The sequence below is a fragment of the Rhea pennata genome, chromosome 4 (genome assembly GCF_028389875.1).
Source record: "Rhea pennata isolate bPtePen1 chromosome 4, bPtePen1.pri, whole genome shotgun sequence".
Lineage (NCBI taxonomy): Eukaryota > Metazoa > Chordata > Aves > Rheiformes > Rheidae > Rhea > Rhea pennata.
Window position 1 is genome coordinate 53,894,693 of NC_084666.1, and position 12,491 is coordinate 53,907,183.

The 12,491-nt window shown below is 34.4% G+C and overlaps 1 long non-coding RNA gene across 5 annotated transcripts in view; it reads right to left on the minus strand.

The window, feature by feature from the left end:
* LOC134139979 (uncharacterized) overlaps positions 1 to 8,268 on the minus strand; it is a 239,305-nt gene extending 231,037 nt beyond the window's left edge. For 4 of the 5 annotated variants that reach the window (XR_009958298.1, XR_009958297.1, XR_009958299.1 and 1 more), the window contains exons 1-3: positions 8,207 to 8,268; positions 4,956 to 5,053; positions 169 to 399 (exon numbers count right to left, since the gene is read on the minus strand). This is a non-coding gene — a long non-coding RNA (uncharacterized LOC134139979). Of the gene's footprint in view, positions 1 to 168; positions 400 to 1,962; positions 2,060 to 4,955; positions 5,054 to 8,206 lie in introns of those variants that run through there. The other variant, XR_009958300.1, reaches the window with a different exon arrangement.
* Positions 8,269 to 12,491: the final 4,223 nt, after the last annotated feature.

Consider the following 12,491-nt stretch of genomic DNA (forward strand, 5'->3'; position numbering starts at 1 on the left):
AAACATGCTTACCACAAGGTTGTAAAGATTTAAATCCTGTGATATGTAGCATAATAAATAAAATCTTTTCTTTTCTAGAAAAAAAATGGAGCTATTCTGCATGACCTTTATCAAAACAGAATGTGTTTCATTTGTAATAAACTACTAGTATTCTCTGAGAGGCCATACCTTGCATAAGCAGTGACCTTCATTTCTCTTTCACCAGACTGGGAAGCACAGGTGTTCCTCTGAATGCAAGCAAGAATACTTCTTCTGCCATTGTCCTTAGTTTTTTCAAGCGTGGTTCAAAATTTGGTAGTTCTTAGCAATAACTGCATGTCCAGTGGATATATTCGGCCCTTGTGCTTTGAATGTCACACTTATTTCCTTCTGGTACTTATTTAAAAGAGGGAGATATTTCTGTAATCAAAAACAAAGCAGTACATTTTCACCTCATGTGTGATGCTTGCACAGTTCAAGTTCTGGCACTGTAAACAGGTTATTTTTGTCTATTTATACATCAGTTTTGCTGTGTAAGGGTGGCTGTTTATTTCTAAGTTATATCCTTGGAATCTATCCAAACTGTAGTAGCTGCAGCCGATCGTGCGCTCACAGGAGATAGGCCTACTGTGTGGTATTTTACTTTTGTCCTTGGTCTTGAACATTTGTTACAACATTTGAATAACTTGCTCTATTCTTATTTGTAAAGGCAGAAGAGCACGAAGTCTGAGCTTCTAAACTCAGACTTGTGATTTAGAAGGGACAATAAATCCAGAACCCTTCCAGTAGCTAGTATGGAATTAAATTGGGATGTTTAATAAAGTTTGCCAAGTATCATGGTGAACTGGAAACAGTTGAGTTGACTACACAGAAACTTTTTAAAAAATAGGTGTGGAAAATGTTAGGTGATTGGGACAGTGGTTAAAACTCGTTTGTGGCATAACACTTAACATAGCAATTATTTGCTACTAAGTAGGACTCAAACTACAAACTATTAAAGAGGAAGCTGAAGAGGTATGTATGAGCTAAAGGAGTATGAAATGGTAATAAATAATGCAAAGGTTCCTAATGCAGTTGAATAGCACATTTATCAGAATGAAGTAGACTAAATTTTCCCTATATGGAATATCTGAAACTTGTGCCAGGAAAGCCAAAACCATACAACTTGTAGCTTAGACTAGGTTTGTCAGAACATCTAATGTAGTTAGTTTGCAAATTTTTCATTAAAATTGGAAAAGTTTTCTGGCATTCCTGAAGACATTGCAGAATTTCTTAATGAATTCAACACTAAGTTGCAGGTGATTGTACAGAATCTAAGTAGTAGGATTTATTCAAGTTATTTACTTGATTTTTTAAAAAATACTAGACATAGGGTTAACTATGTTAATGAACTCTGACTCAAGTATCTTTAATTTTTAGCTGCTGTTATGTCTCAGGTTTCTTGAACATATATGTTGCGAGCTGAATTTACAAAGTTGTCCTTCCCCTAGTCAAAATCAGCCAGTTTATATCTTATGCCATGTAAGGTTTCATGCTAATAGATATATGTTTAGGTATGGAATGTAGCTAAACAAAAGGGATATTAATAAATCTAATATGAATAAACACCAATTTCCCCACTTGTTCAATCAAGGAGTGACTGACTAACACAAAGCTGAAAAAAATATTTGGTGTGTAAATAGGTCAATAGTGTCAAAGCAATTTTCAAGAATATTAGGCTTCAGAATATCCAGAAGAGCTTGCTGTCATGCTCAGGGTATCAATATGTCTGAAGCTATACACCATACAAAGGCAGAATTGGAAAGCTGATGGGAAAAATGCTTTAACATGTGAACAGCAGCTATTTCTTATCGTGCCAAAAGTACTGAAATTCTAACAATCTACAGCCTAAGTCTTTAGGCAATTCTCTATGTAGGAATTTACATAAAGTTGTTGTTATTTTTTTCCCCTCAAATTGATGAAAGACCATGGAAAATACTATACCTTTAAATACTCCTTTCATATGTGGAAAAGGTCAGAGAACACTGAACTTCTCTAGACTGATTCTCAGCTGGAGTAAAACAGAATTTCTGGTCAAAGGACTGCTACACTAACCAGTTATTCACAAAACATAATACTAACAATAACATTGAGTCTTACAATAGACAGGTACAACGGTTTAGTAAAGAGGTCATGGTGCCTCTTTAGAAATAATCCCATTCAACTGGAATATATTTTCAAAGAAAAACAAATATAACACATTGTTAACTGAATAAGATATAAATATATTATATTTAACAAAATCTTCATTATGAAAAAAATGAAATAGTGACACGGATTTAAAATGAAGGTGGATGGAGATTTAGAAAGCAGTCATTGCCAAAACAAGCTAAGACAATTCACATAATTTTCATTTGATGGCAAGGATGACTATTCTGAATAGATCCTTATGGGAAGGTTTTTATCTTACCTGCAGCAGAGATGCCTAAATGAAGAAATATGAAAAATCAAGGAATACTGTGTGTTTTCAACCATGATTGTTTCAGCCAATCCTGAAAATAAATTTTGAGTCTATATAATCAAATATACAGTTCTTACAGTTGGACATAAAGAGGACTCTGTCATGAAGTCTGACAGTGGTAATAAATTTGTTTTTTTCAGGGGCTTGCATATATTCCACATTGTTTTAAAATGCATTTCCACAAATATATATAAAAAATTAAGTAGATGGTGTTTCTGAATAATCTGTTAAAAGAAGAAAGTTAAAAGATACTTAAAAATTAAGATGAAGTATAACTTGTTTGTAATACAGTCTCTTGCTCCTTCAATTTCTTCTAGAATAAACTACTATCAAAGGGCAGAATAGTTTGAAAAAGGCAGAAACAGAAGAATTAAACTTGAAATAAATGGATGTGACAGTGTGGTACAGTTCATTTGCAAATTGGATCACAGTGGAAGTAGTAAAATTTAACTATTACATGCAATTGGCCTACTGAGATGTAAGATTTTAGGCCCCCAGGGGTGCTGAGATATTTACTCACAGCTTACAGATTTATATGAATTCCTCTGCTACTCAGTCTAGCACCCAGTTGTTTATCATCCTGTTAAAATTTGGAGGACATCCAGTCACTTCAGGGGGAGCTGTAAAAGTATATCTAAGGGTGGCTAGTCCAAATGTAAAGGTTATTTTGCTATTAGGAAATGTTTTTAAAAAAAGTTTCAGCAGTATAGTACACAAGTACATACATTTTGTAAGCATAATGATATCAGTGTAGACCAAAAAACAAGGTAGTCCTGTGTGGGCTAGTGTGGTTTAAAGTGCCCAGTTTTGGGTATCCCAGTAAGAGCATAGGAGGGCAGGTGCCTTATTATTCCCGTATTTTATTCCCAGTTCCTTTCCTCATTTTTCCTGGCTAAATTTTCACAGATACATGTACAAAGTCTATCCCGATCCTTCCTTTCCATTGTCACCTTTCCTTGTATCAACACTGTATAACTCAGTGTTACTATGCTATTACTATACTATTACTTTTTACTACACTGTTTTGAGATGTTGGAGCGGAACAGCACAGCATACTCAAACTGAAGACACACCACAGATGTATATGCAATAGTTTACAATGCTCTCTGCTTTCACCCGTTTCCTTTTTCAATAAAAATATTTGCTCTTCTGGCCACAGTAGAGATTTGAACTGAGTTTCATAAAACTATTTCTTACACTACTCAATAACACGATTTCTAGTGTAAGAGTTAATTTAGCACCTATCATTATGTATGTTAAATTACAGTTATTTTTTCTTCCCACATTCACTGCATTACACATATCAATATGGAATCTGATCTGCTACCCAGTCCCCATGAGCTCCTCCTGCATCTTTTGTTTTGTCATTAGCATTGTCTTTATTACCCTGATTAACTTACCAAACTTTGTCACTTCACTTTTCGTTCTCTTTTTCAGATGACTGATGAATGAAAATTCATTCCTGTGGGACTCCATGTGATTTTCTTCTGTGAGAAAACTGACCACTAACTCCTACTCTCTGGTACTATACACTGTTTCTGTTGTGTGGTAAATGTACAGAGTGGGAGGCTTCTTTATATTTGTCTACCTTTTAAAAATTATTTCATCTAACATAATTATATCTAATACACAAATTATATTTTAATGACATAAATATATTCCTAGAAAGAGACTTAGCAATTATTCTTTCAAAAACTAACATTTTTTTTTCTTATTGGAAGTAATTTAAGTTTGTCCTCTGTCACACCTTTACATTTTTGCTCAGCTTCTATTTTTTACATTTCTGAATCACTAGATTTTCAATACAAAACTGCTATAGACTTATTTTGAAAAGAAGCCAAGTTTCAGTATCATTATACTTACACATTCACCCAGAGGCATAGTTGTTCTAATACCTAATTTTCATCCTGCAATTTAAAGGAGACTTAGTGTGTCTCTTTTCCTTCCAGTAGGATGTCATAGGATTTTCATTATTCATTTGATAACACAAGCCCTTTCCTGTTCCCATGGAAATCAACAGTAACACTTCATACCTGTTAACTTGTACAGGGAAAAAAAAAGGGGGGGGGAGATCTAAATAATTAGGATCCACTTTTGTTTGGTCAGTAGTGCTTTGTTCAAACTGTTAGTCAGGAAAACACATGATGGTTTGCAACGAGTTAAAATTTTCAGATGATGGAAATAACGATCTGTGTCTAATGATGTGCAGGACACAAGCTGCTCCAGTCCCATAAACACAGAGCCATGTTACACCATAACTTCAGTAATGCGAAGCTGGAGGAAAACTTACTTGTCTAGTCCCACGCATGCCACATATATGTTATTACATGGGCAAATTTAAACCACCTTCTTGTTTTTCTAACATCTGCGTGACCTGAACATTGCTCAGCAGCACAGTGTCTAGTTCAACGTGTAACAGTTCAATGTGTACCAAAGGACCAATCTAGTAGTGAGAGTAGAAGTAATGGAAATTCACCAACTGTGTTCTTTTTTCTTCACATTTTTGCATCGGGGTGTCCGCTCATGGAGGTCCTCCTGCAAAGTCCGGATTCCAGGTGGCTTTTAACCTGTTAACTATCACAGTGAAGATAAGGATCGGACATTTTAAATGAGCTGCCATCATCTCTTGGTTATCAAAATAAAACAGACCGAGGAGAAATGAAAATGGAGGAAAGTGATTTGTTATATACTGTCAAAAAAGCTCACTTTTGAAAGACTTAGAAAGCTAAACATCACATCAGCATTAATCATAGCTTACTGTAGCTTCAAGGTTTTTTTTCATAAAAGGAAAAAGAATTTGTCAGGTTTATCAATAACTGGAAGGTATATAATGCTCAGAAACAACCCAGTAGTCATACCGGGTAGGAGAGCAGATAGCAGCACAAAAATGCAATGAGACTTAGTAAAATGAAGTAATTGACTTGTCAAAGAAATATCATTCAACTATTGACCACATACAAAGCATTTAGGAACTTGAGAGACAATTGTTGGCACTGAATGTCTTAGGGTAAGTACAAGTTTCCTGTACAGTGTAAGAGTTTGGACCTCAAATATAATTTTCAGTAACAGCAAGAAAGTTGTTTGAGGATTTGTACAAACACACAATTGCATTGCCTGATATTATAAAATTTTAACTGCACCACAGATGAGTATGTATGTTAAGAACCCGGTCAATTCTTGCAGTCTTCAATATTTATGTCAATTGTCTTATCTAAAAATATGAACATTCCAGTTATTTCTTCAACAGCAAATTCATTTTCTAGAGTCCAGCAAAACCATAAGAAATACATATAAAAAAATACAATCCTGCACACATGATTTACCGAAGTTTTTTTTTATTTTTTTTTTTAAAAAAAAACAGTGTAACTAGTGTATTTGATATTTGACTTAAGAACAAATAACTAAAAAGAAGAAAAGTAAGCAGGCAAACACTAACTTGCCATTCCACCTGGCTCCAAACAGAAGCTTTAAATACTAGCAGGTCTCTGTGTTCTCAGAGATAGGTTTTTTCTTGAACCAAATATTCACTTTTATTATTATACATGCTCACAGTCTTCTTAATGAAAAGTAGCCCAAAGTAATACACTGTTTCTTTCCAAGTCTCAAAAGAGGAATAAAATAGCTTGTGTTTTAGATTCCTAATGAAAAGGCCACTTTAATTCTTGATAAAGCGTACTGTCATTTAAAGAATTTCAGGATTTTGGTCTCCTTAAATTCCAGCTGTGCTTGGGATCCGTGGAACTCTAAAATTGAGAAATTAGTAATTTCCTAGAAGGTGTTCTGGGAAACTCCACTGTGATTGTTGATAAAAGGTCAGTCAAAATTCACAGTTATATAATAGTGAACCAAATATCCCATTTTTTCCCTTAGTCTGAAAAAGAAAATAAACGACGACTATACTCCAATTAAAATCTAGACAGACATTTTTTATTTCTAAATGGATAAGCAACTTTATAATTCATTTGTGAAATTCTTGAACAATACTATGAACCTTAAGTTGGACAAAATTGACAGGTAATATAAATAGAAGACAGCATAAAGCTAGAAGGCTCGGTTGCTTTCCAGCTCTTTTTCATTTCTTGATTAAGCATCAATTATTCGTTCAATAAGGTAAGGTAAAACCTCTCCTTTCCCTCCTGCTGGTGAATGCTTTCAAACCAACCCTGAATCAAAACTTCTTTTATTTAAGAATGAGTATCGGATAGATAAATATCACTACAGAGTATACAAAGCTTACAAAACTGATTAAAAAATCCTTTCAATAGAACAAGCAGTACAACAGAAATAAGCAACTATGAATAAACATTTTTCTTTGTCACCCTGCTGATACTCTGTGTACTAGCACACAGTCAGTAATTAAAATATCCTGAAAAAAACACATCTCAACCTGACTTATTTTCACCAGTATTGCCCTCCAATCTTCCATCCCTCCTAGTTTTCTTCACAGCAATGAACTGATCCTACAAGCTGTAACTTGCCTAAAATAACACTGCATGTTATTTAAATCAGCATGATTGTATATACAAAATGTTCTGAGTGTTCTTTAAAATGTGCTACACCCATCAAATAAGCAGAAAAAGTAAATGAAAGAACACGCACTTAGTACAACTTTTATATTGTCTAGTTATCATAATATTTTTACAGTTGTAGGAGACAACCACACTAACTAGCAAGAAGCAAAATAATTGTAAGTAGCAAGAAGCTACTACAACTGATATATTTTATAAATTCTTGGTAGTCTTTCAGTTGTCAAGTATGTGGACAAAACCTTGTTTTGGTGCTCTGAATTCAGATATTAATTCTAACTTATTTCCAACTATGAAAATGAATCTATTTACAAAACCTGCAATATTATATGGAAAAGTAGTTTCAAAAAAACTCTTTTAAAAAGGGAAGCTAAAAAGTCAAAAAGCGTGCCAATACTTCACTACAATAAAAAGCAAATGAGTTTTGGTAAAGCAATTACCATGGAAAAATTAGTAGAAAGGGGACTGTATATATTGTATATGCACATTAGATTGGCTAACCGGAAAATGAGTGTACACACACACACCCCTAACTGTTCAGTCTCCTGAACTAATTAACATACCTCAAATAGAGTTCACTACAAGATAAAACAGTAAGATGCTCTAAAAACACTTTAAGAAGTCAGTAAGGGATAAGGTTTGTTACAGTGGGTTGAGTATAATCTTTACAGCTGGTATCCTTAGGTATCTGTTTAATAAAATCAGTGGATTTAATAATGTTGTGTAGAAATGCAACAGAATGAGTTAGAAGGTGTAATGAGCAAATCTGTGAGAAATGTGTATCTATCTATAGTATAATTGTAGTTATTTTGCTGAAACTTAGAAAGTAGAAGCAGCAAAACAAGAAATATTTTACTTTGAATCTACTGTTTTAAACCTATTTCCTATAATACCTAAACTAGTGCAAAACAAGAACAGTAGTGACTATAAAGTAAAAGCAAATAATGCAATGTCAAACTGTATAGTTTTAAGTCCATGGAGTTTTTCAATAACTTCAGTGAGACTGACTTCACTTTTAATGGTAAGTTGCAATGCGATTCAAATATTTTCAGATGATTCTCTTAAAGTTCCAGGAGTAAAATAAGTTCAAACCTTTCAGAATTTTATAGAAAATATAGTTCAAACAAAGCCTATATATTATAGCATAAGACGGTTCCTATTGTCAATAACTTTATATTCAGAATGTGAGACAGATATCTACCTGACATTTCTTCAGCATATCTCAGCCTCAGTGCCAAGGAGGAAATTCAGTCTCAGAGTGCTTCACAGGAAAGCTTTGTATTTTCTTCGTCTTCTATTTTTATTATTTTTATCTTAAACAAAAGGTAAAGTTGTATGCTCCTAGCTTTGAAAAGACATGCAAAATTTTAGTACAGCAAACATAAAAGAAATGTCTTTCAGTTTTGTTTTCTTTCTAAGGGGCAGGTAAACATCAAGAAATCTCTTTAATTTTATATTCTAAAAAAGAATGTTTTATGGGGAAGAGAAATCAAATTACTTACCTATAATAGGAGACTTTTGAAGGTAGTTCCCTATTTCCCTAAAGGTAGCACTGAAAGATCTGTAACAATTCACCAGTTTGTACTACAAAGTTAGCAGGTAGAAATTCCGTTAATTATTCAGCTTTATTAAGAAAAAAGGAGACAATGAGGAAAATTAAAACAATAGGAAACATGGAAAGGAAAGAAAAACATCCACCTTTCCTCCTCCTGTCAAAAATCCCCAGAACTTTTAACTGAGAAAAAACAGGTGAGCTGAGCTTTCCAATTAAAAAAAAAAAAAAAAAAAATCAAAATTCATGGAAGAAGAGTTGTTAAACAGATGATGCCACTGCTGTGGAAGCTTGGTCCCTTGTCTATGAGGAAGCTGATGCCTATCATCATCGGCCAGGCGACCTTTCGGTGTGTAAATACCCGTATAGATCCGACCGTTCATGTACCTGAGCTCACCGAAAAGTCTGCTTGAAGCTGCCTGTGGCCTAAGGGCGCTGAGCAGCCCCGTTCTGCCAGCTACAGTTTAATGCCTTCAGCACCAGCGGCAGCTTCAGCTCATGTGCTCTGTTCACCCCAGCAGAGCAAAATGGACTTAATCACTACTTAAAATTTAACGATCCGCTATTGTTTAGCAAGAAGACATTGTGGGCATGTAGCAAGTGGGAAGGGATCTAAAAGTATAAACATAAACGCCTAAACATCAGCATCACAAATCCGTAACGTAAGAATTTAATTGCTGATGCAGGAGCACAGAGCTGGGAAAAAAGCAGAGGTAAGAGCAAAAACACAGGTATGCATCAATGCCGAAAAGAAATCTCAAGACTAGTAAAATATACATCACTATTTTTAATTTATTCAGCAGGGAGTTAGGATTTTAATGTAAAACAAAGGGCTTACAAACATTAACTAAGACTGTTTCAATCAATTTAAAAGAAAACTTTTTATGGAAACTTTTAATTTCTAAAAAGCTTAAAATCAGAACAAAAATCATGTAAAATTTTAAACAACATTTCAGTTGAATCCTTTCAATTTTCCTAGCAAAAATCTAAAATCTTTAATATTTCTGCTGTAGGAGAAAAACAAGATACCAAACAAAAGGAGTTTTTATTTTATTTCCAGAAACACTTAGGCAATAGAAGACACTTTCAAAATACTGCTTTCTTCAAAATTATTTTTAGACCTAACATATTTTCCTATCAGAATTGGTCACAGGGTTCTCTTTCAGGCTTACTCTTGGTTTATGGTCCAGTGCAAATAAACAGGACCATGTACCATTTCCTTTCAGTGTTGAAAGAATATTCATGATGCAAAAGCCAGGCACTAACAGTTTAGGAAATACTGGACATAAATTTTCCTGCAACCCATACTGATATATGCATCTGTTCTATTTAATAATTCCATTCAAATTGGTTTTGGACCCTTTCCTCTTTCAGGGTACAGGACAGATAGTGCTTCACAAATTTATCAGGCCTTCAAAGTTAAATACACTGCGGACCCTTAGCAAATTTTTTGTAGGTATGTAGTCAGGAAGGTACACAGTCACAGGAAGAGAGAGGATAATCTCATGGTTAGGCACCTAATGCTGCTCCATGGAGTGGGGTTGCATCCTTGTAGTGGCAGAGCAATCATGTTTGGTATCCATAGCTGGAGCAGGTAAATTGAGGCATAAGTCTTTCACTTTTTTAATGCATTTTACCCTGTTCCCCTAGAAAAGTTATTATAAGCATGTACTCTGCAGTATGTACAAGTGAGTCCTCCACACTCTATTTGGAACAATTAATGTGGAAAAAGCACAATGTATTCCTCCAACATTGCAGAAAAGCGAGAAATGTTCATCATGGTGTTAATTAAGGCTTTGACAAATAATCCTTATTAATTAAATCAAAAGCAAAATCTATGCAAATTGAAATTACCACAGCAGAGGATGTTGTTAGGGATTTGAAAGCTGTTTAGTTCTGGACATGAGTCTTTTCTGAATGTTTCAAGGACTTTTCTTCACTCTGTCAGAAAATGCTTTTTAAGGCTACTCATATAATTAAAATTAGAAGGCAATCTCCAAAGGCTCCTCCTTTGGTCAATAAAGAGCAGCAAGATACTCCAGAGGGCAAACTACATCTCGTGACTAGTTTATATTCCCTGAGATGCCCTTCAAGGAGATTTTGTCTCCCTTCGCAAGCTATACAAGCAGCAGAGTGCAACCTGCATCCCAGCTGCCCATGGCTAAGTGACATGAGCACTCCTCAGAGAGCCACCAGTGCTCAGATACTACTGAAGTGTGGGTGAAGAAAGACGCAGTCTGGTCCAACTTGGCCCCCCAAAGCTAAAGTTATAGCTGGGATCTGAATGTCTTGAACTGAATGGACACACATAATGGTATAGTTGTGATGATATATGGACTATCATTTACGCACGCTTTTCCAGTTCATCCAGAGACTACCTGGTGGAGTTCCTAACTAGTGTGTTTAGTTTCTGAGCATATGTTGCAGCTGAAATAGGAAACAAAATCGCTATGGTCTGTACTGTACAAGATAAGCACCAAAGGATCACCTCTCAGGCGAAATAACTCTGTAACAAACCTGCTTCATACACCCATGCTTTCTTATCTTTCGGTCTTTAATGCATCCATCATAATGCATCTGAACATCTACTTGAGTGCTCAGTAATTTTAATTGATTATCGTAGATGGTTACCAAGAAGGTGTAACGATTGCATGTCTCAAGAGAACAGGGTCTATATTTGTTTAGATCTGTAGAATTATCTTGTCCAAAAGTAACTGTTAGAAACAGTCTAATAAAACCATAAGATCAGTTCCTAGAAGTGATGGTTAAATCAATAACATGTGCAAGCTATTATTCTGGTTGACATAAGCCTTGAGTAGTCTGTCAGCAGAAGGTTATGCTATGAAACATAATTAAAGTGAGATAAAATTGATTACATATCTAACTGTTGAAGCTGGAAAGGTATTTTTGATTATTGAAATGTTTAATTTTTCTTCTGTTTGGACTAAATCTGTAGAAAAATCTTTTTTGCAATTGTAATGTATCACTTTTCTATTTGCTTTTATTTCAAGCATGTACTTTTCATTCTAAAAACTGGTTATGAATAGATAACTGATTCTTCTTTGACTAGATCAGATTGAAATAAATAGTAATGAAATAAGATAAATAATTCTTAACATACTTCTGTGCCTGTTTTACTATAACTCTATGTGAGGTTCCAGTGCAAATACAAACTGTAGAAAACTATAATTGTTACTTTTTTTTAATTTAAGATAGTTTTCCCTTAAAGCTTACAAAAAAATAGGAAAAAGGCACATAGCTTGATTTTGTCTAAGTTTCTACAATGATTTGGATCATAATGGGTATAAAATAAGAGTAGAATCCCTACAGCGTTACACCTGGCAAACCCTTTATATGTATCTAGGTAAGATGTCACTGTGCAGAGCCTATTTATTTTTTCTTTTTGTAGAAAAGAAAGTCGTTTTAGTGGTTGTCATGCAGACACCAGGGTTAGATGATCTGAGATCTAGTTTCAAATGTAACACTGAAGTTACTGTGAGACTTCAAATAGGTCAGTTAGCCATTGTACAGTTCGGTTTGCCCTTTTGTCAAAAAAGAACAATAAAGTATAGAAGAATAATAAAGTACAAAATGAACATAATAAAATGGTATAATATATTAACATTTACATTTTTTGTGGTGCTGTGAGGCTTGCTTAAGTAACATGCTTCAGTTATGTGGTAACTGCTACAGAACTATGGTTAATCTATTTCTGTAATGAAGAACTACTATATCTACATCTCATTTCATTATACATTTTTTATACTAGTGTAACTTCAAAGATTTCAGTGCAAAGGCACAGAACTCATGTAGCCTGACAGGAGAAGAGAGCTTGTTGTGTATCATTCCCACCTGGTGCTGCTTCTTTGTATAATTTTGTTTGTTGTGAGATGCGTTAAAATGATAAGAATGTAATCATTATTCAGTATCCAGA